At 37.5% G+C, this 21,022-nt stretch overlaps 62 non-coding genes across 62 annotated transcripts; all 62 read left to right on the plus strand.

Annotated features, from left to right (window-relative positions):
* The first annotated feature begins 86 nt into the window (after positions 1-86).
* Positions 87-159, plus strand: Trnav-aac (transfer RNA valine (anticodon AAC)). Its single transcript has one exon. It is a non-coding gene; the product is annotated as a tRNA-Val (tRNA).
* A 329-nt stretch (positions 160-488) lies between these two features.
* Trnav-aac (transfer RNA valine (anticodon AAC)) lies at positions 489-561 on the plus strand. Its single transcript has one exon. It is a non-coding gene; the product is annotated as a tRNA-Val (tRNA).
* A 128-nt stretch (positions 562-689) lies between these two features.
* Positions 690-762, plus strand: Trnav-aac (transfer RNA valine (anticodon AAC)). The gene has a single exon. It is a non-coding gene; the product is annotated as a tRNA-Val (tRNA).
* Positions 763-890: 128 nt separating this feature from the next.
* Trnav-uac (transfer RNA valine (anticodon UAC)) lies at positions 891-963 on the plus strand. Its single transcript has one exon. It is a non-coding gene; the product is annotated as a tRNA-Val (tRNA).
* A 128-nt stretch (positions 964-1,091) lies between these two features.
* Trnav-aac (transfer RNA valine (anticodon AAC)) lies at positions 1,092-1,164 on the plus strand. The gene has a single exon. It is a non-coding gene; the product is annotated as a tRNA-Val (tRNA).
* Positions 1,165-1,292: 128 nt separating this feature from the next.
* On the plus strand, positions 1,293-1,365 carry Trnav-aac (transfer RNA valine (anticodon AAC)). The gene has a single exon. It is a non-coding gene; the product is annotated as a tRNA-Val (tRNA).
* A 128-nt stretch (positions 1,366-1,493) lies between these two features.
* Trnav-aac (transfer RNA valine (anticodon AAC)) lies at positions 1,494-1,566 on the plus strand. The gene has a single exon. It is a non-coding gene; the product is annotated as a tRNA-Val (tRNA).
* A 128-nt stretch (positions 1,567-1,694) lies between these two features.
* Trnav-aac (transfer RNA valine (anticodon AAC)) lies at positions 1,695-1,767 on the plus strand. The gene has a single exon. It is a non-coding gene; the product is annotated as a tRNA-Val (tRNA).
* A 328-nt stretch (positions 1,768-2,095) lies between these two features.
* On the plus strand, positions 2,096-2,168 carry Trnav-aac (transfer RNA valine (anticodon AAC)). The gene has a single exon. It is a non-coding gene; the product is annotated as a tRNA-Val (tRNA).
* A 128-nt stretch (positions 2,169-2,296) lies between these two features.
* On the plus strand, positions 2,297-2,369 carry Trnav-aac (transfer RNA valine (anticodon AAC)). Its single transcript has one exon. It is a non-coding gene; the product is annotated as a tRNA-Val (tRNA).
* Positions 2,370-2,497: 128 nt separating this feature from the next.
* Trnav-aac (transfer RNA valine (anticodon AAC)) lies at positions 2,498-2,570 on the plus strand. Its single transcript has one exon. It is a non-coding gene; the product is annotated as a tRNA-Val (tRNA).
* A 128-nt stretch (positions 2,571-2,698) lies between these two features.
* Positions 2,699-2,771, plus strand: Trnav-aac (transfer RNA valine (anticodon AAC)). Its single transcript has one exon. It is a non-coding gene; the product is annotated as a tRNA-Val (tRNA).
* Positions 2,772-2,899: 128 nt separating this feature from the next.
* Trnav-aac (transfer RNA valine (anticodon AAC)) lies at positions 2,900-2,972 on the plus strand. Its single transcript has one exon. It is a non-coding gene; the product is annotated as a tRNA-Val (tRNA).
* A 128-nt stretch (positions 2,973-3,100) lies between these two features.
* On the plus strand, positions 3,101-3,173 carry Trnav-aac (transfer RNA valine (anticodon AAC)). Its single transcript has one exon. It is a non-coding gene; the product is annotated as a tRNA-Val (tRNA).
* Positions 3,174-3,301: 128 nt separating this feature from the next.
* On the plus strand, positions 3,302-3,374 carry Trnav-aac (transfer RNA valine (anticodon AAC)). Its single transcript has one exon. It is a non-coding gene; the product is annotated as a tRNA-Val (tRNA).
* Positions 3,375-3,502: 128 nt separating this feature from the next.
* Trnav-aac (transfer RNA valine (anticodon AAC)) lies at positions 3,503-3,575 on the plus strand. Its single transcript has one exon. It is a non-coding gene; the product is annotated as a tRNA-Val (tRNA).
* Positions 3,576-3,904: 329 nt separating this feature from the next.
* Positions 3,905-3,977, plus strand: Trnav-aac (transfer RNA valine (anticodon AAC)). The gene has a single exon. It is a non-coding gene; the product is annotated as a tRNA-Val (tRNA).
* A 128-nt stretch (positions 3,978-4,105) lies between these two features.
* Positions 4,106-4,178, plus strand: Trnav-aac (transfer RNA valine (anticodon AAC)). The gene has a single exon. It is a non-coding gene; the product is annotated as a tRNA-Val (tRNA).
* Positions 4,179-4,306: 128 nt separating this feature from the next.
* On the plus strand, positions 4,307-4,379 carry Trnav-uac (transfer RNA valine (anticodon UAC)). The gene has a single exon. It is a non-coding gene; the product is annotated as a tRNA-Val (tRNA).
* A 128-nt stretch (positions 4,380-4,507) lies between these two features.
* On the plus strand, positions 4,508-4,580 carry Trnav-aac (transfer RNA valine (anticodon AAC)). The gene has a single exon. It is a non-coding gene; the product is annotated as a tRNA-Val (tRNA).
* A 128-nt stretch (positions 4,581-4,708) lies between these two features.
* Trnav-aac (transfer RNA valine (anticodon AAC)) lies at positions 4,709-4,781 on the plus strand. Its single transcript has one exon. It is a non-coding gene; the product is annotated as a tRNA-Val (tRNA).
* Positions 4,782-4,909: 128 nt separating this feature from the next.
* On the plus strand, positions 4,910-4,982 carry Trnav-aac (transfer RNA valine (anticodon AAC)). Its single transcript has one exon. It is a non-coding gene; the product is annotated as a tRNA-Val (tRNA).
* Positions 4,983-5,110: 128 nt separating this feature from the next.
* Trnav-aac (transfer RNA valine (anticodon AAC)) lies at positions 5,111-5,183 on the plus strand. Its single transcript has one exon. It is a non-coding gene; the product is annotated as a tRNA-Val (tRNA).
* A 328-nt stretch (positions 5,184-5,511) lies between these two features.
* On the plus strand, positions 5,512-5,584 carry Trnav-aac (transfer RNA valine (anticodon AAC)). The gene has a single exon. It is a non-coding gene; the product is annotated as a tRNA-Val (tRNA).
* A 128-nt stretch (positions 5,585-5,712) lies between these two features.
* Positions 5,713-5,785, plus strand: Trnav-aac (transfer RNA valine (anticodon AAC)). Its single transcript has one exon. It is a non-coding gene; the product is annotated as a tRNA-Val (tRNA).
* A 128-nt stretch (positions 5,786-5,913) lies between these two features.
* Trnav-aac (transfer RNA valine (anticodon AAC)) lies at positions 5,914-5,986 on the plus strand. Its single transcript has one exon. It is a non-coding gene; the product is annotated as a tRNA-Val (tRNA).
* A 128-nt stretch (positions 5,987-6,114) lies between these two features.
* Positions 6,115-6,187, plus strand: Trnav-aac (transfer RNA valine (anticodon AAC)). The gene has a single exon. It is a non-coding gene; the product is annotated as a tRNA-Val (tRNA).
* Positions 6,188-6,315: 128 nt separating this feature from the next.
* Positions 6,316-6,388, plus strand: Trnav-aac (transfer RNA valine (anticodon AAC)). The gene has a single exon. It is a non-coding gene; the product is annotated as a tRNA-Val (tRNA).
* Positions 6,389-6,516: 128 nt separating this feature from the next.
* On the plus strand, positions 6,517-6,589 carry Trnav-aac (transfer RNA valine (anticodon AAC)). The gene has a single exon. It is a non-coding gene; the product is annotated as a tRNA-Val (tRNA).
* A 128-nt stretch (positions 6,590-6,717) lies between these two features.
* On the plus strand, positions 6,718-6,790 carry Trnav-aac (transfer RNA valine (anticodon AAC)). The gene has a single exon. It is a non-coding gene; the product is annotated as a tRNA-Val (tRNA).
* Positions 6,791-6,918: 128 nt separating this feature from the next.
* Positions 6,919-6,991, plus strand: Trnav-aac (transfer RNA valine (anticodon AAC)). The gene has a single exon. It is a non-coding gene; the product is annotated as a tRNA-Val (tRNA).
* A 128-nt stretch (positions 6,992-7,119) lies between these two features.
* Trnav-aac (transfer RNA valine (anticodon AAC)) lies at positions 7,120-7,192 on the plus strand. Its single transcript has one exon. It is a non-coding gene; the product is annotated as a tRNA-Val (tRNA).
* Positions 7,193-7,521: 329 nt separating this feature from the next.
* Trnav-aac (transfer RNA valine (anticodon AAC)) lies at positions 7,522-7,594 on the plus strand. The gene has a single exon. It is a non-coding gene; the product is annotated as a tRNA-Val (tRNA).
* A 329-nt stretch (positions 7,595-7,923) lies between these two features.
* On the plus strand, positions 7,924-7,996 carry Trnav-aac (transfer RNA valine (anticodon AAC)). The gene has a single exon. It is a non-coding gene; the product is annotated as a tRNA-Val (tRNA).
* A 128-nt stretch (positions 7,997-8,124) lies between these two features.
* Positions 8,125-8,197, plus strand: Trnav-aac (transfer RNA valine (anticodon AAC)). Its single transcript has one exon. It is a non-coding gene; the product is annotated as a tRNA-Val (tRNA).
* A 128-nt stretch (positions 8,198-8,325) lies between these two features.
* On the plus strand, positions 8,326-8,398 carry Trnav-aac (transfer RNA valine (anticodon AAC)). The gene has a single exon. It is a non-coding gene; the product is annotated as a tRNA-Val (tRNA).
* Positions 8,399-8,526: 128 nt separating this feature from the next.
* Positions 8,527-8,599, plus strand: Trnav-aac (transfer RNA valine (anticodon AAC)). Its single transcript has one exon. It is a non-coding gene; the product is annotated as a tRNA-Val (tRNA).
* A 128-nt stretch (positions 8,600-8,727) lies between these two features.
* Trnav-aac (transfer RNA valine (anticodon AAC)) lies at positions 8,728-8,800 on the plus strand. The gene has a single exon. It is a non-coding gene; the product is annotated as a tRNA-Val (tRNA).
* Positions 8,801-8,928: 128 nt separating this feature from the next.
* On the plus strand, positions 8,929-9,001 carry Trnav-aac (transfer RNA valine (anticodon AAC)). Its single transcript has one exon. It is a non-coding gene; the product is annotated as a tRNA-Val (tRNA).
* A 128-nt stretch (positions 9,002-9,129) lies between these two features.
* Positions 9,130-9,202, plus strand: Trnav-aac (transfer RNA valine (anticodon AAC)). Its single transcript has one exon. It is a non-coding gene; the product is annotated as a tRNA-Val (tRNA).
* Positions 9,203-9,330: 128 nt separating this feature from the next.
* Positions 9,331-9,403, plus strand: Trnav-aac (transfer RNA valine (anticodon AAC)). Its single transcript has one exon. It is a non-coding gene; the product is annotated as a tRNA-Val (tRNA).
* Positions 9,404-9,531: 128 nt separating this feature from the next.
* On the plus strand, positions 9,532-9,604 carry Trnav-aac (transfer RNA valine (anticodon AAC)). The gene has a single exon. It is a non-coding gene; the product is annotated as a tRNA-Val (tRNA).
* A 128-nt stretch (positions 9,605-9,732) lies between these two features.
* Trnav-aac (transfer RNA valine (anticodon AAC)) lies at positions 9,733-9,805 on the plus strand. The gene has a single exon. It is a non-coding gene; the product is annotated as a tRNA-Val (tRNA).
* Positions 9,806-10,335: 530 nt separating this feature from the next.
* On the plus strand, positions 10,336-10,408 carry Trnav-aac (transfer RNA valine (anticodon AAC)). Its single transcript has one exon. It is a non-coding gene; the product is annotated as a tRNA-Val (tRNA).
* Positions 10,409-10,536: 128 nt separating this feature from the next.
* Trnav-aac (transfer RNA valine (anticodon AAC)) lies at positions 10,537-10,609 on the plus strand. The gene has a single exon. It is a non-coding gene; the product is annotated as a tRNA-Val (tRNA).
* A 128-nt stretch (positions 10,610-10,737) lies between these two features.
* Positions 10,738-10,810, plus strand: Trnav-aac (transfer RNA valine (anticodon AAC)). The gene has a single exon. It is a non-coding gene; the product is annotated as a tRNA-Val (tRNA).
* Positions 10,811-10,938: 128 nt separating this feature from the next.
* On the plus strand, positions 10,939-11,011 carry Trnav-aac (transfer RNA valine (anticodon AAC)). Its single transcript has one exon. It is a non-coding gene; the product is annotated as a tRNA-Val (tRNA).
* Positions 11,012-11,139: 128 nt separating this feature from the next.
* Positions 11,140-11,212, plus strand: Trnav-aac (transfer RNA valine (anticodon AAC)). Its single transcript has one exon. It is a non-coding gene; the product is annotated as a tRNA-Val (tRNA).
* Positions 11,213-11,541: 329 nt separating this feature from the next.
* Positions 11,542-11,614, plus strand: Trnav-aac (transfer RNA valine (anticodon AAC)). The gene has a single exon. It is a non-coding gene; the product is annotated as a tRNA-Val (tRNA).
* Positions 11,615-11,742: 128 nt separating this feature from the next.
* Trnav-aac (transfer RNA valine (anticodon AAC)) lies at positions 11,743-11,815 on the plus strand. The gene has a single exon. It is a non-coding gene; the product is annotated as a tRNA-Val (tRNA).
* Positions 11,816-11,943: 128 nt separating this feature from the next.
* Positions 11,944-12,016, plus strand: Trnav-aac (transfer RNA valine (anticodon AAC)). The gene has a single exon. It is a non-coding gene; the product is annotated as a tRNA-Val (tRNA).
* Positions 12,017-12,345: 329 nt separating this feature from the next.
* On the plus strand, positions 12,346-12,418 carry Trnav-aac (transfer RNA valine (anticodon AAC)). Its single transcript has one exon. It is a non-coding gene; the product is annotated as a tRNA-Val (tRNA).
* Positions 12,419-12,546: 128 nt separating this feature from the next.
* Trnav-aac (transfer RNA valine (anticodon AAC)) lies at positions 12,547-12,619 on the plus strand. The gene has a single exon. It is a non-coding gene; the product is annotated as a tRNA-Val (tRNA).
* Positions 12,620-12,747: 128 nt separating this feature from the next.
* Trnav-aac (transfer RNA valine (anticodon AAC)) lies at positions 12,748-12,820 on the plus strand. Its single transcript has one exon. It is a non-coding gene; the product is annotated as a tRNA-Val (tRNA).
* Positions 12,821-12,948: 128 nt separating this feature from the next.
* Positions 12,949-13,021, plus strand: Trnav-aac (transfer RNA valine (anticodon AAC)). The gene has a single exon. It is a non-coding gene; the product is annotated as a tRNA-Val (tRNA).
* A 128-nt stretch (positions 13,022-13,149) lies between these two features.
* On the plus strand, positions 13,150-13,222 carry Trnav-aac (transfer RNA valine (anticodon AAC)). Its single transcript has one exon. It is a non-coding gene; the product is annotated as a tRNA-Val (tRNA).
* A 128-nt stretch (positions 13,223-13,350) lies between these two features.
* Trnav-aac (transfer RNA valine (anticodon AAC)) lies at positions 13,351-13,423 on the plus strand. The gene has a single exon. It is a non-coding gene; the product is annotated as a tRNA-Val (tRNA).
* A 329-nt stretch (positions 13,424-13,752) lies between these two features.
* On the plus strand, positions 13,753-13,825 carry Trnav-aac (transfer RNA valine (anticodon AAC)). Its single transcript has one exon. It is a non-coding gene; the product is annotated as a tRNA-Val (tRNA).
* A 128-nt stretch (positions 13,826-13,953) lies between these two features.
* Trnav-aac (transfer RNA valine (anticodon AAC)) lies at positions 13,954-14,026 on the plus strand. The gene has a single exon. It is a non-coding gene; the product is annotated as a tRNA-Val (tRNA).
* Positions 14,027-14,154: 128 nt separating this feature from the next.
* On the plus strand, positions 14,155-14,227 carry Trnav-aac (transfer RNA valine (anticodon AAC)). The gene has a single exon. It is a non-coding gene; the product is annotated as a tRNA-Val (tRNA).
* A 128-nt stretch (positions 14,228-14,355) lies between these two features.
* Positions 14,356-14,428, plus strand: Trnav-aac (transfer RNA valine (anticodon AAC)). The gene has a single exon. It is a non-coding gene; the product is annotated as a tRNA-Val (tRNA).
* Positions 14,429-15,963: 1,535 nt separating this feature from the next.
* On the plus strand, positions 15,964-16,237 carry Trnav-aac (transfer RNA valine (anticodon AAC)). The gene is made up of 2 exons: positions 15,964-16,000; positions 16,202-16,237. It is a non-coding gene; the product is annotated as a tRNA-Val (tRNA).
* The last annotated feature ends 4,785 nt before the right edge of the window (positions 16,238-21,022 follow it).

A 21,022-nucleotide genomic window follows, 5' to 3' on the forward strand; every position in this document is an offset into this window, starting at 1 on the left:
AAAATTTCTTTGGAAATCATTACCTTTTCATTGTTTTGGATACAAATTGATCAAGCTTTAGATAAAACTCTCTATAGATCGGCAACGGTTCTGTGGTGTAGTTGTTATCACATCTGCTTAACACGCAGAAAGTCGCGAGTTCGAACCTCGCCGGAACCTATGCTTTTGTTTTCACTTTAACTGTTACATTGAAAAAATACCAAAATTTCTTTGGAAATCATTACCTTTTCATTGTTTTGGATACAAATTGATCAACTTTTAGATAAAACTCTCTATAGATCGGCAACGGTTCTGTGGTGTAGTGGTTATCACATCTGCTTAACACGCAGAAAGTAACGAGTTCGAACCTCAACGGAACCTATGCTTTTGTCTTCACTTTAACTGGTACATTGACAAAATACCAAAATTTCTTTGGAAATAATTACCTTTTCATTATTTTGGATACAAATTGATCAACTTTTAGATAAAACTCTCTATAGATCGGCAACGGTTCTGTGCTGTAGTGGTTATCACATCTGCTTAACACGCAGAAAGTCGCGAGTTCGAACCTCGCCGGAACCTATGCTTTTGTTTTCACTTTAACTGGTACATTGATAAAATACCAAAATTTCTTTGGAAATCATTACCTTTTCATTGTTTTGGATACAAATTCATCAACTTTTAGATAAAACTCTCTTTAGATCAGCAACGGTTCTGTGGTGTAGTGGTTATCACATCTGCTTAACACGCAGAAAGTCGCGAGTTCGAACCTCGCCGGAACCTATGCTTTTGTCTTCACTTTAACAGGTACATTGACAAAATACCAAAATTTCTTTGGAAATCATTACCTTTTCATTGTTTTGGATACAAATTCATCAACTTTAAGATAAAACTCTCTGTAGATCGGCAACGGTTCTGTGGTGTAGTGGTTATCACATCTGCTTTACACGCAGAAAGTCGCGAGTTCGAACCTCGCCGGAACCCATGCTTTTGTCTTCACTTTAACTGGTACATTGACAAAATACCAAAATTTCTTTGGAAATCATTACCTTTTCATTGTTTTGGATACAAAGTCATCAACTTTTAGATAAAACTCTCTTTAGATCAGCAACGGTTCTGTGGTGTAGTGGTTATCACATCTGCTTAACACGCAGAAAGTCGCGAGTTCGAACCTCGCCGGAACCTATGCTTTTGTCTTCACTTTAACTGGTACATTGACAAAATACCAAAATTTCTTTGGAAATCATGACCTTTTCATTGTTTTGGATACAAATTGATCAACTTTAAGTTAAAACTCTCTATAGATTGGCAACGGTTCTGTGGTGTAGTGGTTATCACATCTGCTTAACACGCAGAAAGTCGCGAGTTCGAACCTCGCCGGAACCTATGCTTTTGTCTTCACTTTAACTGGTACATTGACAAAATACCAAAATTTCTTTGGAAATAATTACCTTTTCATTGTTTTGGATACAAATTCATCAACTTTTAGATAAAACTCTCTATAGATCGGCAACGGTTCTGTGGTGTAGTGGTTATCACATCTGCTTAACACGCAGAAAGTCGCGAGTTCGAACCTCGCCGGAACCTATGCTTTTGTCTTCACTTTAACTGGTACATTGACAAAATACCAAAATTTCTTTGGAAATCATTACCTTTTCATTGTTTTGGATACAAATTCATCAACTTTTAGATAAAACTCTCTATACATCGGCAACGGTTCTGTGGTGTAGTGGTTATCACATCTGCTTAACACGCAGAAATTCGCGAGTTCGAACCTCGCCGGAACCTATGCTTTTGTCTTCACTTTAACTGGTACATTTAAAAAATACCAAAATTTCTTTGGAAATCATTACCTTTTCATTGTTTTGGATACAAATTGATCAACTTTTAGATAAAACTTTCTTTAGATCGGCAACGGTTCTGTGGTGTAGTGGTTATCACATCTGCTTAACACGCAGAAAGTCGCGAGTTACACCTCGCCGGAACCTATGCTTTTGTCTTCATCTTAACTGGTACATTTAAAAAATACCAAAATTTCTTTGGAAATCATTACCTTTTCATTGTTTTGGATACAAAGTCATCAACTTTTAGATAAAACTCTCTTTAGATCAGCAACGGTTCTGTGGTGTAGTGGTTATCACATCTGCTTAACACGCAGAAAGTCGCGAGTTCGAACCTCGCCGGAACCTATGCTTTTGTCTTCACTTTAACTGGTACATTGACAAAATACCAAAATTTCTTTGGAAATCATGACCTTTTCATTGTTTTGGATACAAATTGATCAACTTTAAGTTAAAACTCTCTATAGATTGGCAACGGTTCTGTGGTGTAGTGGTTATCATATCTGCTTAACACGCAGAAAGTCGCGAGTTCGAACCTCGCCGGAACCTATGCTTTTGTCTTCACTTTAACTGGTACATTGACAAAATACCAAAATTTCTTTGGAAATCATTACCTTTTCATTGTTTTGGATACAAATTCATCAACTTTTAGATAAAACTCTCTATAGATCGGCAACGGTTCTGTGGTGTAGTGGTTATCACATCTGCTTAACACGCAGAAAGTCGCGAGTTCGAACCTCGCCGGAACCTATGCTTTTGTCTTCACTTTAACTGGTACATTGACAAAATACCAAAATTTATTTGGAAATCATTACCTTTTCATTGTTTTGGATACAAATTCATCAAGCTTTAGATAAAACTCTCTATAGATCGGCAACGGTTCTGTGGTGTAGTGGTTATCACATCTGCTTAACACGCAGAAAGTCGCGAGTTCGAACCTCGCCGGAACCTATGCTATTGTTTTCACTTTAACTGGTACATTGACAAAATACCAAAATTTCTTTGGAAATCATTACCTTTTCATTGTTTTGGATACAAATTCATCAACTTTTAGATAAAACTCTCTATAGATCGGCAACGGTTCTGTGGTGTAGTGGTTATCACATCTGCTTAACACGCAGAAAGTCGCGAGTTCGAACCTCGCCGGAACCTATGCTTTTGTCTTCACTTTAACTGGTACATTTAAAAAATACCAAAATTTCTTTGGAAATCATTACCTTTTCATTGTTTTGGATACAAATTCATCAACTTTTAGATAAAACTTTCTATAGATCGGCAACGGTTCTGTGGTGTAGTGGTTATCACATCTGCTTAACACGCAGAAAGTCGCGAGTTCGAACCTCGCCGGAACCTATGCTTTTGTCTTCATCTTAACTGGTACATTGAAAAAATACCAAAATTTCTTTGGAAATCATTACCTTTTCATTGTTTTGGATACAAATTCATCAAGTTTTAGACAAAACTCTCTATAGATCGGCAACGGTTCTGTGGTGTAGTGGTTATCACATCTGCTTAACACGCAGAAAGTCGCGAGTTCGAACCTCGCCGGAACCTATGCTTTTGTCTTCACTTTAACTGGTACATTTAAAAAATACCAAAATTTCTTTGGAAATCATTACCTTTTCATTGTTTTGGATACAAATTGATCAAGCTTTAGATAAAACTCTCTATAGATCGGCAACGGTTCTGTGGTGTAGTTGTTATCACATCTGCTTAACACGCAGAAAGTCGCGAGTTCGAACCTCGCCGGAACCTATGCTTTTGTTTTCACTTTAACTGTTACATTGAAAAAATACCAAAATTTCTTTGGAAATCATTACCTTTTCATTGTTTTGGATACAAATTGATCAACTTTTAGATAAAACTCTCTATAGATCGGCAACGGTTCTGTGGTGTAGTGGTTATCACATCTGCTTAACACGCAGAAAGTAACGAGTTCGAACCTCAACGGAACCTATGCTTTTGTCTTCACTTTAACTGGTACATTGACAAAATACCAAAATTTCTTTGGAAATAATTACCTTTTCATTATTTTGGATACAAATTGATCAACTTTTAGATAAAACTCTCTATAGATCGGCAACGGTTCTGTGCTGTAGTGGTTATCACATCTGCTTAACACGCAGAAAGTCGCGAGTTCGAACCTCGCCGGAACCTATGCTTTTGTTTTCACTTTAACTGGTACATTGATAAAATACCAAAATTTCTTTGGAAATCATTACCTTTTCATTGTTTTGGATACAAATTCATCAACTTTTAGATAAAACTCTCTTTAGATCAGCAACGGTTCTGTGGTGTAGTGGTTATCACATCTGCTTAACACGCAGAAAGTCGCGAGTTCGAACCTCGCCGGAACCTATGCTTTTGTCTTCACTTTAACAGGTACATTGACAAAATACCAAAATTTCTTTGGAAATCATTACCTTTTCATTGTTTTGGATACAAATTCATCAACTTTAAGATAAAACTCTCTGTAGATCGGCAACGGTTCTGTGGTGTAGTGGTTATCACATCTGCTTTACACGCAGAAAGTCGCGAGTTCGAACCTCGCCGGAACCCATGCTTTTGTCTTCACTTTAACTGGTACATTGACAAAATACCAAAATTTCTTTGGAAATCATTACCTTTTCATTGTTTTGGATACAAAGTCATCAACTTTTAGATAAAACTCTCTTTAGATCAGCAACGGTTCTGTGGTGTAGTGGTTATCACATCTGCTTAACACGCAGAAAGTCGCGAGTTCGAACCTCGCCGGAACCTATGCTTTTGTCTTCACTTTAACTGGTACATTGACAAAATACCAAAATTTCTTTGGAAATCATGACCTTTTCATTGTTTTGGATACAAATTGATCAACTTTAAGTTAAAACTCTCTATAGATTGGCAACGGTTCTGTGGTGTAGTGGTTATCACATCTGCTTAACACGCAGAAAGTCGCGAGTTCGAACCTCGCCGGAACCTATGCTTTTGTCTTCACTTTAACTGGTACATTGACAAAATACCAAAATTTCTTTGGAAATAATTACCTTTTCATTGTTTTGGATACAAATTCATCAACTTTTAGATAAAACTCTCTATAGATCGGCAACGGTTCTGTGGTGTAGTGGTTATCACATCTGCTTAACACGCAGAAAGTCGCGAGTTCGAACCTCGCCGGAACCTATGCTTTTGTCTTCACTTTAACTGGTACATTGACAAAATACCAAAATTTCTTTGGAAATCATTACCTTTTCATTGTTTTGGATACAAATTCATCAACTTTTAGATAAAACTCTCTATACATCGGCAACGGTTCTGTGGTGTAGTGGTTATCACATCTGCTTAACACGCAGAAATTCGCGAGTTCGAACCTCGCCGGAACCTATGCTTTTGTCTTCACTTTAACTGGTACATTTAAAAAATACCAAAATTTCTTTGGAAATCATTACCTTTTCATTGTTTTGGATACAAATTGATCAACTTTTAGATAAAACTTTCTTTAGATCGGCAACGGTTCTGTGGTGTAGTGGTTATCACATCTGCTTAACACGCAGAAAGTCGCGAGTTACACCTCGCCGGAACCTATGCTTTTGTCTTCATCTTAACTGGTACATTTAAAAAATACCAAAATTTCTTTGGAAATCATTACCTTTTCATTGTTTTGGATACAAAGTCATCAACTTTTAGATAAAACTCTCTTTAGATCAGCAACGGTTCTGTGGTGTAGTGGTTATCACATCTGCTTAACACGCAGAAAGTCGCGAGTTCGAACCTCGCCGGAACCTATGCTTTTGTCTTCACTTTAACTGGTACATTGACAAAATACCAAAATTTCTTTGGAAATCATGACCTTTTCATTGTTTTGGATACAAATTGATCAACTTTAAGTTAAAACTCTCTATAGATTGGCAACGGTTCTGTGGTGTAGTGGTTATCATATCTGCTTAACACGCAGAAAGTCGCGAGTTCGAACCTCGCCGGAACCTATGCTTTTGTCTTCACTTTAACTGGTACATTGACAAAATACCAAAATTTCTTTGGAAATCATTACCTTTTCATTGTTTTGGATACAAATTCATCAACTTTTAGATAAAACTCTCTATAGATCGGCAACGGTTCTGTGGTGTAGTGGTTATCACATCTGCTTAACACGCAGAAAGTCGCGAGTTCGAACCTCGCCGGAACCTATGCTTTTGTCTTCACTTTAACTGGTACATTGACAAAATACCAAAATTTATTTGGAAATCATTACCTTTTCATTGTTTTGGATACAAATTCATCAAGCTTTAGATAAAACTCTCTATAGATCGGCAACGGTTCTGTGGTGTAGTGGTTATCACATCTGCTTAACACGCAGAAAGTCGCGAGTTCGAACCTCGCCGGAACCTATGCTATTGTTTTCACTTTAACTGGTACATTGACAAAATACCAAAATTTCTTTGGAAATCATTACCTTTTCATTGTTTTGGATACAAATTCATCAACTTTTAGATAAAACTCTCTATAGATCGGCAACGGTTCTGTGGTGTAGTGGTTATCACATCTGCTTAACACGCAGAAAGTCGCGAGTTCGAACCTCGCCGGAACCTATGCTTTTGTCTTCACTTTAACTGGTACATTTAAAAAATACCAAAATTTCTTTGGAAATCATTACCTTTTCATTGTTTTGGATACAAATTCATCAACTTTTAGATAAAACTTTCTATAGATCGGCAACGGTTCTGTGGTGTAGTGGTTATCACATCTGCTTAACACGCAGAAAGTCGCGAGTTCGAACCTCGCCGGAACCTATGCTTTTGTCTTCATCTTAACTGGTACATTGAAAAAATACCAAAATTTCTTTGGAAATCATTACCTTTTCATTGTTTTGGATACAAATTCATCAAGTTTTAGACAAAACTCTCTATAGATCGGCAACGGTTCTGTGGTGTAGTGGTTATCACATCTGCTTAACACGCAGAAAGTCGCGAGTTCGAACCTCGCCGGAACCTATGCTTTTGTCTTCACTTTAACTGGTACATTTAAAAAATACCAAAATTTCTTTGGAAATCATTACCTTTTCATTGTTTTGGATACAAATTCATCAACTTTTAGATAAAACTTTCTATAGATCGGCAACGGTTCTGTGGTGTAGTGGTTATCACATCTGCTTAACACGCAGAAAGTCGCGAGTTCGAACCTCGCCGGAACCTATGCTTTTGTCTTCATCTTAACTGGTACATTGAAAAAATACCAAAATTTCTTTGGAAATCATTACCTTTTCATTGTTTTGGATACAAATTCATCAAGTTTTAGACAAAACTCTCTATAGATCGGCAACGGTTCTGTGGTGTAGTGGTTATCACATCTGCTTAACACGCAGAAAGTCGCGAGTTCGAACCTCGCCGGAACCTATGCTTTTGTCTTCACTTTAACTGGTACATTGACAAAATACCAAAATTTCTTTGGAAATCATTACCTTTTCATTGTTTTGGATACAAATTCATCAACTTTTAGATAAAACTCTCTATAGATCGGCAACGGTTCCGTGGTGTAGATGTTATCACATCTGCTTAACCCACAGAAAGTCGCGAGTTCGAACCTCGCCGGAACCTATGCTTTTGTCTTCACTTTAACTGGTACATTGACAAAATACCAAAATTTCTTTGGAAATCATTACCTTTTCATTGTTTTGGATACAAATTGATCAAGCTTTAGATAAAACTCTCTATAGATCGGCAACGGTTCTGTGGTGTAGTTGTTATCACATCTGCTTAACACGCAGAAAGTCGCGAGTTCGAACCTCGCCGGAACCTATGCTTTTGTTTTCACTTTAACTGTTACATTGAAAAAATACCAAAATTTCTTTGGAAATCATTACCTTTTCATTGTTTTGGATACAAATTGATCAACTTTTAGATAAAACTCTCTATAGATCGGCAACGGTTCTGTGGTGTAGTGGTTATCACATCTGCTTAACACGCAGAAAGTAACGAGTTCGAACCTCAACGGAACCTATGCTTTTGTCTTCACTTTAACTGGTACATTGACAAAATACCAAAATTTCTTTGGAAATCATTACCTTTTCATTGTTTTGGATACAAATTCATCAACCTTTAGATAAAACTCTCTATAGATCGGCAACGGTTCTGTGGTGTAGTGGTTATCCCATCTGCCTAACACGCAGAAAGTCGCGAGTTCGAACCTCGCCGGAACCTATGCTTTTGTTTTCACTTTAACTGGTACATTGACAAAATACCAAAATTTCTTTGGAAATAATTACCTTTTCATTATTTTGGATACAAATTGATCAACTTTTAGATAAAACTCTCTATAGATAGGCAACGGTTCTGTGGTGTAGTAGTTATCACATCTGCTTAACACGCAGAAAGTCGCGAGTTCGAACCTCGCCGGAACCTATGCTTTTGTCTTCACTTTAACTGGTACATTGACAAAATACCAAAATTTCTTTGGAAATCATGACCTTTTCATTGTTTTGGATACAAATTGATCAACTTTAAGTTAAAACTCTCTATAGATTGGCAACGGTTCTGTGGTGTAGTGGTTATCATATCTGCTTAACACGCAGAAAGTCGCGAGTTCGAACCTCGCCGGAACCTATGCTTTTGTCTTCACTTTAACTGGTACATTGACAAAATACCAAAATTTCTTTGGAAATCATTACCTTTTCATTGTTTTGGATACAAATTCATCAACTTTTAGATAAAACTCTCTATAGATCGGCAACGGTTCTGTGGTGTAGTGGTTATCACATCTGCTTAACACGCAGAAAGTCGCGAGTTCGAACCTCGCCGGAACCTATGCTTTTGTCTTCACTTTAACTGGTACATTGACAAAATACCAAAATTTCTTTGGAAATCATTACCTTTTCATTGTTTTGGATACAAATTCATCAAGCTTTAGATAAAACTCTCTATAGATCGGCAACGGTTCTGTGGTGTAGTGGTTATCACATCTGCTTAACACGCAGAAAGTCGCGAGTTCGAACCTCGCCGGAACCTATGCTATTGTTTTCACTTTAACTGGTACATTGACAAAATACCAAAATTTCTTTGGAAATCATTACCTTTTCATTGTTTTGGATACAAATTCATCAACTTTTAGATAAAACTCTCTATAGATCGGCAACGGTTCTGTGGTGTAGTGGTTATCACATCTGCTTAACACGCAGAAATTCGCGAGTTCGAACCTCGCCGGAACCTATGCTTTTGTCTTTACTTTAACTGGTACATTTAAAAAATACCAAAATTTCTTTGGAAATCATTACCTTTTCATTGTTTTGGATACAAATTCATCAACTTTTAGATAAAACTTTCTATAGATCGGCAACGGTTCTGTGGTGTAGTGGTTATCACATCTGCTTAACACGCAGAAAGTCGCGAGTTCGAACCTCGCCGGAACCTATGCTTTTGTCTTCATCTTAACTGGTACATTGAAAAAATACCAAAATTTCTTTGGAAATCATTACCTTTTCATTGTTTTGGATACAAATTCATCAAGTTTTAGACAAAACTCTCTATAGATCGGCAACGGTTCTGTGGTGTAGTGGTTATCACATCTGCTTAACACGCAGAAAGTCGCGAGTTCGAACCTCGCCGGAACCTATGCTTTTGTCTTCACTTTAACTGGTACATTGACAAAATACCAAAATTTCTTTGGAAATCATTACCTTTTCATTGTTTTGGATACAAATTCATCAACTTTTAGATAAAACTTTCTATAGATCGGCAACGGTTCTGTGGTGTAGTGGTTATCACATCTGCTTAACACGCAGAAAGTCGCGAGTTCGAACCTCGCCGGAACCTATGCTTTTGTCTTCATCTTAACTGGTACATTGAAAAAATACCAAAATTTCTTTGGAAATCATTACCTTTTCATTGTTTTGGATACAAATTCATCAAGTTTTAGACAAAACTCTCTATAGATCGGCAACGGTTCTGTGGTGTAGTGGTTATCACATCTGCTTAACACGCAGAAAGTCGCGAGTTCGAACCTCGCCGGAACCTATGCTTTTGTCTTCACTTTAACTGGTACATTGACAAAATACCAAAATTTCTTTGGAAATCATTACCTTTTCATTGTTTTGGATACAAATTCATCAACTTTTAGATAAAACTCTCTATAGATCGGCAACGGTTCCGTGGTGTAGATGTTATCACATCTGCTTAACCCACAGAAAGTCGCGAGTTCGAACCTCGCCGGAACCTATGCTTTTGTCTTCACTTTAACTGGTACATTGACAAAATACCAAAATTTCTTTGGAAATCATTACCTTTTCATTGTTTTGGATACAAATTCATCAACTTTTAGAAAAAACTCTCTATAGATCGGCAACGGTTCTGTGGTGTAGTGGTTATCACATCTGCTTAACACGCAGAAAGTCGCGAGTTCGTACATCGCCGGAACCTATGCTTTTGTCTTCACCTTAACTGGTAAAATGAAAAAATACGCAAATTTCCTTGGAAATCATTACCTTTTCATTGTTTTGGATACAAATTCATCAACTTTTAGATAAAACTCTCTATAGATCGGCAACGGTTCTGTGGTGTAGTGGTCATCACATCTGCTTAACACGCAGAAAGTCGCGAGTTCGAACCTCGCCGGAACCTATGCTTTTGTCTTCACCTTAACTGGTACATTTAAAAAATACCAAAATTTCTTTGGAAATCATTACCTTTTCATTGTTTTGGATACAAATTGATCAACTTTTAGATAAAACTCTCTATAGATCGGCAACGGTTCTGTGGTGTAGTGGTTATCACATCTGCTTAACACGCAGAAAGTCGCGAGTTCAAACCTCGCCGGAACCCATGCTTTTGTCTTCACATTAACTGGTACATTGACAAAATACAAAAATTTCCTTGGAAATCATTACCTTTTTATTGTTTTGGATACAAATTCATCAAGTTTTAGATAAAACTCTCTATAGATCGGCAACGGTTCTGTGGTGTAGTGGTTATCACATCTGCTTAACACGCAGAAAGTCGCGAGTTCGAACCTCGCCGGAACCTATGCTTTTGTCTTCACTTTAACTGGTACATTGACAAAATACCAAAATTTCTTTGGAAATCATTACCTTTTCATTGTTTTGGATACAAATTCATCAACTTTTAGATAAAACTCTCTATAGATCGGCAACGGTTCTGTGGTGTAGTGGTTATCACATCTGCTTAACACGCAGAAAGTCGCGAGTTTGAACCTCGCCGGAACCTATGCTTTTGTGTTCACCTTAACTGGTACATTGACAAAATTCCAAAATTTCTTTGGAAATCATTACCTTTTCATTGTTTTGGATACAAATTCATCAAGTTTTATATAAAACTCTCTATAGATCGGCAACGGTGCTGTGGTGTAGTGGTTATCACATCTGCTTAACACGCAGAAAGTCGCGAGTTCGAACCTTGCCGGAACCTATGCTTTTGTCTACACCTTAACTGGTACATTGACAAAATACCAAAATTTCTTCGGAAATCATTACCTTTTCATTGTTTTGGATACAAATTCATCAACTTTTAGATAAAACTCTCTATAGATCGACAACGGTTCTGTGTTGTAGTGGTTATCACATCTGCTTGACACGCAGAAAGTCGCGAGTTTCACCTTCGCCGGAACCTATGCTTTTGTCTTCACTTTAACTGGTACATTGACAAAATACCAAAATTTCTTTGGAAATCATTACCTTTTCATTGTTTTGGATACAAATTCATCAACTTTTAGATAAAACTCTCTATAGACCGGCAACGGTTCCGTGGTGTAGTGGTTATCACATCTGCTTAACACACAGAAAGTCGCGAGTGCGAACCTCGCCGGAACCTATGCTTTTGTCTTCACTTTAACTGGTACATTGACAAAATACCAAAATTTCTTTGGAAATCATTACCTTTTCATTGTTTTGGATACAAATTCATCAACTTTTAGATAAAACTCTCTATAGATCGGCAACGGTTCTGTGGTGTAGTGGTTATCACATCTGCTTAACACGCAGAAAGTCGCGAGTTCGAACCTCGCCGGAACCTATGCTTTTGTCTTCACCTTAACTGGTACATTGACAAAATACCAAAATTTCTTTGGAAATCATTACCTTTTCATTGTTTTGGATACAAATTCATCAACTTTTAGATAAAACTCTCTATAGATCGGCAACGGTTCTGTGGTGTAGTGGTTATCACATCTGCTTAACACGCAGAAAGTCGCGAGTTCGAACCTCGCCGGAACCTATGCTTTTGTCTTTACCTTAACTGGTACATTGACAAAATACCAAAATTTCTTTGGAAATCATTACCTTTTCATTGTTTTGGATACAAATTCATCAACTTTTAGATAAAACTCTCTATAGATCGGCAACGGTTCTGTGTTGTAGTGGTTATCACATCTGCTTAACACGCAGAAAGTCGCGAGTTTCACCCTCGCCGGAACCTATGCTTTTGTCTTCACTTTAACTGGTACATTGACAAAATACCAAAATTTCTTTGGAAATCATTACCTTTTCATTGTTTTGGATACAAATTGATCAACTTTTAGATAAAACTCTCTATAGACCGGCAACGGTTCCGTGGTGTAGTGGTTATCACATCTGCTTAACACACAGAAAGTCGCGAGTTCGAACCTCGCCGGAACCTATGCTTTTGTTTTCACTTTAACTGGTACATTGACAAAATACCAAAATTTCTTTGGAAATCATTACCTTTTCATTGTTTTGGATACAAATTCATCAACTTTTAGACAAAACTCTCTATAGATCGGCAACGGTTCTGTGGTGTAGTGGTTATCACATCTGCTTAACACGCCGACAGTCGCGAGTTCGAACCTCGCCGGAACCTATGCTTTTGTCTTCACTTTAACTGGTACATTGACAAAATACCAAAATTTCTTTGGAAATCATTACCTTTTCATTGTTTTGGATACAAATTCATCAACTTTTAGATAAAACTCTCTATAGATCGGCAACGGTTCTGTGGTGTAGTGGTTATCACATCTGCTTAACACGCAGAAAGTCGCGAGTTCGAACCTCGCCGGAACCCATGCTTTTGTCTTCACATTAACTGGTACATTGACAAAATACCAAAATTTCTTTGGAAATCATTACCTTTTCATTGTTTTGGATACAAATTCATCAACTTTTAGATAAAACTCTCTATAGATCGGCAACGGTTCTGTGGTGTAGTGGTTATCACATCTGCTTAACACGCAGAAAGTCGCGAGTTCGAACCTCGCCGGAACCTATGCTTTTGTCTTCACTTTAACTGGTACATTGACAAAATACCAAAATTTCTTTGGAAATCATTACCTTTTCATTGTTTTGGATACAAATTCATCAACTTTTAGATAAAACTCTCTATAGATCGGCAACGGTTCCGTGGTGTAGTGGTTATCACATCTTCTAAACAAGCAGAAAGTCGCGAGTTCGAACCTCGCCGGAACCTATGCTTTTGTCTTCACTTTAACTGGTACATTGACAAAATACCAAAATTTCTTTGGAAATCATTACCTTTTCATTGTTTTGGATACAAATTCATCAACTTTTAGATAAAACTCTCTATAGATCGGCAACGGTTCTGTGGTGTAGTGGTTATCACATCTGCTTAACACGCAGAAAGTCGCGAGTTCGAACCTCGCCGGAACCTATGCTTTTGTCTTCACCTTAACTGGTAAAATGACAAAATACAAAAATTTTCTTGGAAATCATTACCTTTTCATTGTTTTGGATACAAATTCATCAACTTTTAGATAAAACTCTCTATAGATCGGCAACGGTTCTGTGGTGTAGTGGTTATCACATCTGCTTAACCCACAGAAAGTCGCGAGTTCGAACCTCGCCGGAACCTATGCTTTTGTCTTCACTTTAACTGGTACATTGACAAAATACCAAAATTTCTTTGGAAATCATTACCTTTTCATTGTTTTGGATACAAATTCATCAACTTTTAGATAAAACTCTCTATAGATCGGCAACGGTTCTGTGGTGTAGTGGTTATCACATCTGCTTAACACGCAGAAAGTCGCGAGTTCGAACATCGCCGGAACCTATGCTTTTGTCTTCACCTTAACTGGAAAATTGACGAAATACCAAAATTTCCTTGGAAATCATTACCTTTTCATTGTTTTGGATACAAATTCATCAACTTTTAGATAAAACTCTCTATAGATCGGCAACGGTTCTGTGGTGTAGTTGTTATCACATTTGCTTAACACGCAAAAAGTCGCGAGTTCGAACCTCGCCGGAACCTATGCTTTTGTCTTCACCTTAACTGGTACATTTAAAAAATACCAAAATTTCTTTGGAAATCATTACCTTTTCATTGTTTTGGATACAAATTCATCAACTTTTATATAAAACTCTCTATAGATCGGCAACGGTTCTGTGGTGTAGTGGTTATCACATCTGCTTAACACGCAGAAAGTCGCGAGTTCGAACCTCGCCGGAACCCATGCTTTTGTCTTCACATTAACTGGTACATTGACAAAATACCAAAATTTCTTTGGAAATCATTACCTTTTCATTGTTTTGGATACAAATTCATCAACTTCTAGATAAAACTCTCTATAGATCGGCAACGGTTCTGTGGTGTAGTGGTTATCACATCTGCTTAACACGCAGAAAGTCGCGAGTTCGAACCTCGCCGGAACCTATGCTTTTGTCTTCACTTTAACTGGTACATTGACAAAATACCAAAATTTCTTTGGAAATCATTACCTTTTCATTGTTTTGGATACAAATTCATCAACTTCTAGATAAAACTCTCTATAGATCGGCAACGGTTCCGTGGTGTAGTGGTAATCACATCTGCTTAACACACAGAAAGTCGCGACTGCGAACCTCGCCGGAACCTATGCTTTTGTCTTCACTTTAACTGGTACATTGACAAAATACCAAAATTTCTTTGGAAATCATTACCTTTTCATTGTTTTGGATACAAATTCATCAACTTTTAGATAAAACTCTCTATAGATCGGCAACGGTTCTGTGGTGTAGTGGCAATAACATCTTCTAAACACGCAGAAAGTCGGCAGTTCGAACCTCGCCGGAACCTATGCTTTTGTCTTCACTTTAACTGGTACATTGACAAAATACCAAAATTTCTTTGGAAATCATTACCTTTTCATTGTTTTGGATACAAATTCATCAACTTTTAGATAAAACTCTCTATAGATCGGCAACGGTTCTGTGGTGTAGTGGCAATAACATCTTCTAAACAAGCAGAAAGTCGCGAGTTCGAACCTCGCCGGAACCTATGCTTTTGTCTTCACTTTAACTGGTACATTGAAAAAATACCAAAATTTCTTTGGAAATCATTACCTTTTCATTGTTTTGGATACAAATTCATCAACTTTTAGATAAAACTCTCTATAGATCGGCAACGGTTCTGTGGTGTAGTGGCAATAACATCTTCTAAACACGCAGAAAGTCGCGAGTTCGAACCTCGCCGGAACCTATGCTTTTGTCTTCACTTTAACTGGTACATTGACAAAATACCAAAATTTCTTTGGAAATCATTACCTTTTCATTGTTTTGGATACAAATTGATCAACTTTTATATAAAACTCTCTATAGATCGGCAACGGTTCTGTGGTGTAGTGGCAATAACATCTGCTAAACACGCAGAAAGTCGGCAGTTCGAACCTCGCCGGCACCTATGCTTTTGTCTTCACTTTAACTGGTACATTGAAAAAATACCAAAATTTCTTTGGAAATCATTACCTTTTCATTGTTTTGGATACAAATTGATCAACTTTTATATAAAACTCTCTATAGATCGGCAACGGTTCTGTGGTGTAGTGGCAATAACATCTGCTAAACACGCAGAAAGTCGGCAGTTCGAACCTCGCCGGAACCTATGCTTTTTTCTTCACTTTAACTGGTACATTGACAAAATACCAAAATTTCTTTGGAAATCATTACCTTTTCATTGTTTTGGATACAAATTCATCAACTTCTAGATAAAACTCTCTATAGATCGGCAACGGTTCTGTGGTGTAGTGGTTATCACATCTGCTTAATACGCAGAAAGTCGCGAGTTCGAACCTCGCCGGAACCTATGCTTTTGTCTTCACTTTAACTGGTACATTGACAAAATACCAAAATTTCTTTGGAAATCATTACCTTTTCATTGTTTTGGATACAAATTCATCAACTTCTAGATAAAACTCTCTATAGATCGGCAACGGTTCCGTGGTGTAGTGGTAATCACATCTGCTTAACACACAGAAAGTCGCCACTGCGAACCTCGCCGGAACCTATGCTTTTGTCTTCACTTTAACTGGTACATTGACAAAATACCAAAATTTCTTTGGAAATCATTACCTTTTCATTGTTTTGGATACAAATTCATCAACTTTTAGATAAAACTCTCTATAGATCGGCAACGGTTCTGTGGTGTAGTGGCAATAACATCTTCTAAACACGCAGAAAGTCGCGAGTTCGAACCTCGCCGGAACCTATGCTTTTGTCTTCACTTTAACTATAGATTGGCAACGGTTCTGTGGTGTAGTGGCAATAACATCTTCTAAACAAGCAGAAAGTCGCGAGTTCGAACCTCGCCGGAACCTATGCTTTTGTCTTCACTTTAACTGGTACATTGAAAAAATACCAAAATTTCTTTGGAAATCATTACCTTTTCATTGTTTTGGATACAAATTCATCAACTTTTAGATAAAACTCTCTATAGATCGGCAACGGTTCTGTGGTGTAGTGGCAATAACATCTTCTAAACAAGCAGAAAGTCGCGAGTTCGAACCTCGCCGGAACCTATGCTTTTGTCTTCACTTTAACTGGTACATTGGCAAAATACCAAAATTTCTTTGGAAATCATTACCTTTTCATTGTTTTGGATACAAATTCATCAACTTTTAGATAAAACTCTCTATAGATCGGCAACGGTTCTGTGGTGTAGTGGCAATAACATCTTCTAAACAAGCAGAAAGTCGCGAGTTCGAACCTCGCCGGAACCTATGCTTTTGTCTTCACTTTAACTGGTACATTGACAAAATACCAAAATTTCTTTGGAAATCATTACCTTTTCATTGTTTTGGATACAAATTCATCAACTTTTAGATAAAACTCTCTATAGATCGGCAACGGTTCTGTGGTGTAGTGGCAATAACATCTTCTAAACAAGCAGAAAGTCGCGAGTTCGAACCTCGCCGGAACCTATGCTTTTGTCTTCACTTTAACTGGTACATTGACAAAATACCAAAATTTCTTTGGAAATCATTACCTTTTCATTGTTTTGGATACAAATTCATCAACTTTTAGATAAAACTCTCTATAGATCGGCAACGGTTCTGTGGTGTAGTGGCAATAACATCTTCTAAACAAGCAGAAAGTCGCGAGTTCGAACCTCGCCGGAACCTATGCTTTTGTCTTCACTTTAACTGGTACATTGACAAAATACCAAAATTTCTTTGGAAATCATTACCTTTTCATTGTTTTGGATACAAATTCATCAACTTTTAGATAAAACTCTCTATAGATCGGCAACGGTTCTGTGGTGTAGTGGCAATAACATCTTCTAAACAAGCAGAAAGTCGCGAGTTCGAACCTCGCCGGAACCTATGCTTTTGTCTTCACTTTAACTGGTACATTGACAAAATACCAAAATTTCTTTGGAAATCATTACCTTTTCATTGTTTTGGATACAAATTCATCAACTTTTAGATAAAACTCTCTATAGATCGGCAACGGTTCTGTGGTGTAGTGGCAATAACATCTTCTAAACAAGCAGAAAGTCGCGAGTTCGAACCTCGCCGGAACCTATGCTTTTGTCTTCACTTTAACTGGTACATTGACAAAATACCAAAATTTCTTTGGAAATCATTACCTTTTCATTGTTTTGGATACAAATTCATCAACTTTTAGATAAAACTCTCTATAGATCGGCAACGGTTCTGTGGTGTAGTGGCAATAACATCTTCTAAACAAGCAGAAAGTCGCGAGTTCGAACCTCGCCGGAACCTATGCTTTTGTCTTCACTTTAACTATAGATTGGCAACGGTTCTGTGGTGTAGTGGCAATAACATCTTCTAAACAAGCAGAAAGTCGTTAGTTCCAACCTCGCCGGAACCTATGCTTTTGTCTTCACTTTAACTATAGATTGGCAACGGTTCTGTGGTGTAGTGGCAATAACATCTTCTAAACAAGCAGAAAGTCGCGAGTTCGAACCTCGCCGGAACCTATGCTTTTGTCTTCACTTTAACTATAGATTGGCAACGGTTCTGTGGTGTAGTGGCAATAACATCTTCTAAACAAGCAGAAAGTCGCGAGTTCGAACCTCGCCGGAACCTATGCTTTTGTCTTCACTTTAACTATAGATCGGCAACGGTTCTGTGGTGTAGTGGCAATAACATCTTCTAAACAAGCAGAAAGTCGCGAGTTCGAACCTCGCCGGAACCTATGCTTTTGTCTTCACTTTAACTATAGATCGGCAACGGTTCTGTGGTGTAGTGGCAATAACATCCTCTAAACAAACAGAAAGTCGTTAGTTCGAACCTCGCCGGAACCTATGCTTTTGTCTTCACTTTAACTATAGATCGGCAACGGTTCTGTGGTGTAGTGGCAATAACATCCTCTAAACAAGCAGAAAGTCGTTAGTTCGAACCTCGCCGGAACCTATGCTTTTGTCTTCACTTTAACTGGTACATTGAAAAAATACCGAAATTTCTTTGGAAATCATTACCTTTTCATTGTTTTGGATACAAATTCATCAACTTTTAGATAAAACTCTCTATAGATCGGCAACGGTTCTGTGGTGTAGTGGCAATAACATCCTCTAAACAAGCAGAAAGTCGTTAGTTCGAACCTCGCCGGAACCTATGCTTTTGTCTTCACTTTAACTGGTACATTGAAAAAATACCGAAATTTCTTTGGAAATCATTACCTTTTCATTGTTTTGGATACAAATTCATCAACTTTTAGATAAAACTCTCTATAGATCGGCAACGGTTCTGTGGTGTAGTGGCAATAACATCCTCTAAACAAGCAGAAAGTCGTTAGTTCGAACCTCGCCGGAACCTATGCTTTTGTCTTCACTTTAACTATAGATTGGCAACGGTTCTGTGGTGTAGTGGCAATAACATCTTCTAAACAAGCAGAAAGTCGTTAGTTCGAACCTCGCCGGAACCTATGCTTTTGTCTTCACTTTAACTGGTACATTGAAAAAATACCGAAATTTCTTTGGAAATCATTACCTTTTCATTGTTTTGGATACAAATTCATCAACTTTTAGATAAAACTCTCTATAGATCGGCAACGGTTCTGTGGTGTAGTGGCAATAACATCCTCTAAACAAGCAGAAAGTCGTTAGTTCGAACCTCGCCGGAACCTATGCTTTTGTCTTCACTTTAACTATAGATCGGCAACGGTTCTGTGGTGTAGTGGCAATAACATCCTCTAAACAAACAGAAAGTCGTTAGTTCGAACCTCGCCGGAACCTATGCTTTTGTCTTCACTTTAACTATAGATCGGCAACGGTTCTGTGGTGTAGTGGCAATAACATCCTCTAAACAAGCAGAAAGTCGTTAGTTCGAACCTCGCCGGAACCTATGCTTTTGTCTTCACTTTAACTGGTACATTGAAAAAATACCGAAATTTCTTTGGAAATCATTACCTTTTCATTGTTTTGGATACAAATTCATCAACTTTTAGATAAAACTCTCTATAGATCGGCAACGGTTCTGTGGTGTAGTGGCAATAACATCCTCTAAACAAGCAGAAAGTCGTTAGTTCGAACCTCGCCGGAACCTATGCTTTTGTCTTCACTTTAACTGGTACATTGAAAAAATACCGAAATTTCTTTGGAAATCATTACCTTTTCATTGTTTTGGATACAAATTCATCAACTTTTAGATAAAACTCTCTATAGATCGGCAACGGTTCTGTGGTGTAGTGGCAATAACATCCTCTAAACAAGCAGAAAGTCGTTAGTTCGAACCTCGCCGGAACCTATGCTTTTGTCTTCACTTTAACTATAGATTGGCAACGGTTCTGTGGTGTAGTGGCAATAACATCTTCTAAACAAGCAGAAAGTCGTTAGTTCGAACCTCGCCGGAACCTATGCTTTTGTCTTCACTTTAACTGGTACATTGAAAAAATACCGAAATTTCTTTGGAAATCATTACCTTTTCATTGTTTTGGATACAAATTCATCAACTTTTAGATAAAACTCTCTATAGATCGGCAACGGTTCTGTGGTGTAGTGGCAATAACATCTTCTAAACAAGCAGAAAGTCGTTAGTTCGAACCTCGCCGGAACCTATGCTTTTGTCTTCACTTTAACTGGTACATTGAAAAAATACCGAAATTTCTTTGGAAATCATTACCTTTTCATTGTTTTGGATACAAATTCATCAACTTTTAGATAAAACTCTCTATAGATCGGCAACGGTTCTGTGGTGTAGTGGCAATAACATCCTCTAAACAAGCAGAAAGTCGTTAGTTCGAACCTCGCCGGAACCTATGCTTTTGTCTTCACTTTAACTGGTACATTGAAAAAATACCGAAATTTCTTTGGAAATCATTACCTTTTCATTGTTTTGGATACAAATTCATCAACTTTTAGATAAAACTCTCTATAGATCGGCAACGGTTCTGTGGTGTAGTGGCAATAACATCCTCTAAACAAGCAGAAAGTCGTTAGTTCGAACCTCGCCGGAACCTATGCTTTTGTCTTCACTTTAACTGGTACATTGAAAAAATACCGAAATTTCTTTGGAAATCATTACCTTTTCATTGTTTTGGATACAAATTCATCAACTTTTAGATAAAACTCTCTATAGATCGGCAACGGTTCTGTGGTGTAGTGGCAATAACATCCTCTAAACAAGCAGAAAGTCGTTAGTTCGAACCTCGCCGGAACCTATGCTTTTGTCTTCACTTTAACTGGTACATTGAAAAAATACCGAAATTTCTTTGGAAATCATTACCTTTTCATTGTTTTGGATACAAATTCATCAACTTTTAGATAAAACTCTCTATAGATCGGCAACGGTTCTGTGGTGTAGTGGCAATAACATCCTCTAAACAAGCAGAAAGTCGTTAGTTCGAACCTCGCCGGAACCTATGCTTTTGTCTTCACTTTAACTGGTACATTGACAAAATACCAAAATTTCTTTGGAAATCATTACCTTTTCATTGTTTTGGATACAAATTCATCAACTTTTAGATAAAACTCTCTATAGATCGGCAACGGTTCTGTGGTGTAGTGGCAATAACATCTTCTAAACAAGCA

This window comes from Euprymna scolopes, chromosome 46 (genome assembly GCF_053919585.1).
Source record: "Euprymna scolopes isolate OS-2025 chromosome 46, ASM5391958v1, whole genome shotgun sequence".
NCBI lineage: Eukaryota > Metazoa > Mollusca > Cephalopoda > Sepiida > Sepiolidae > Euprymna > Euprymna scolopes.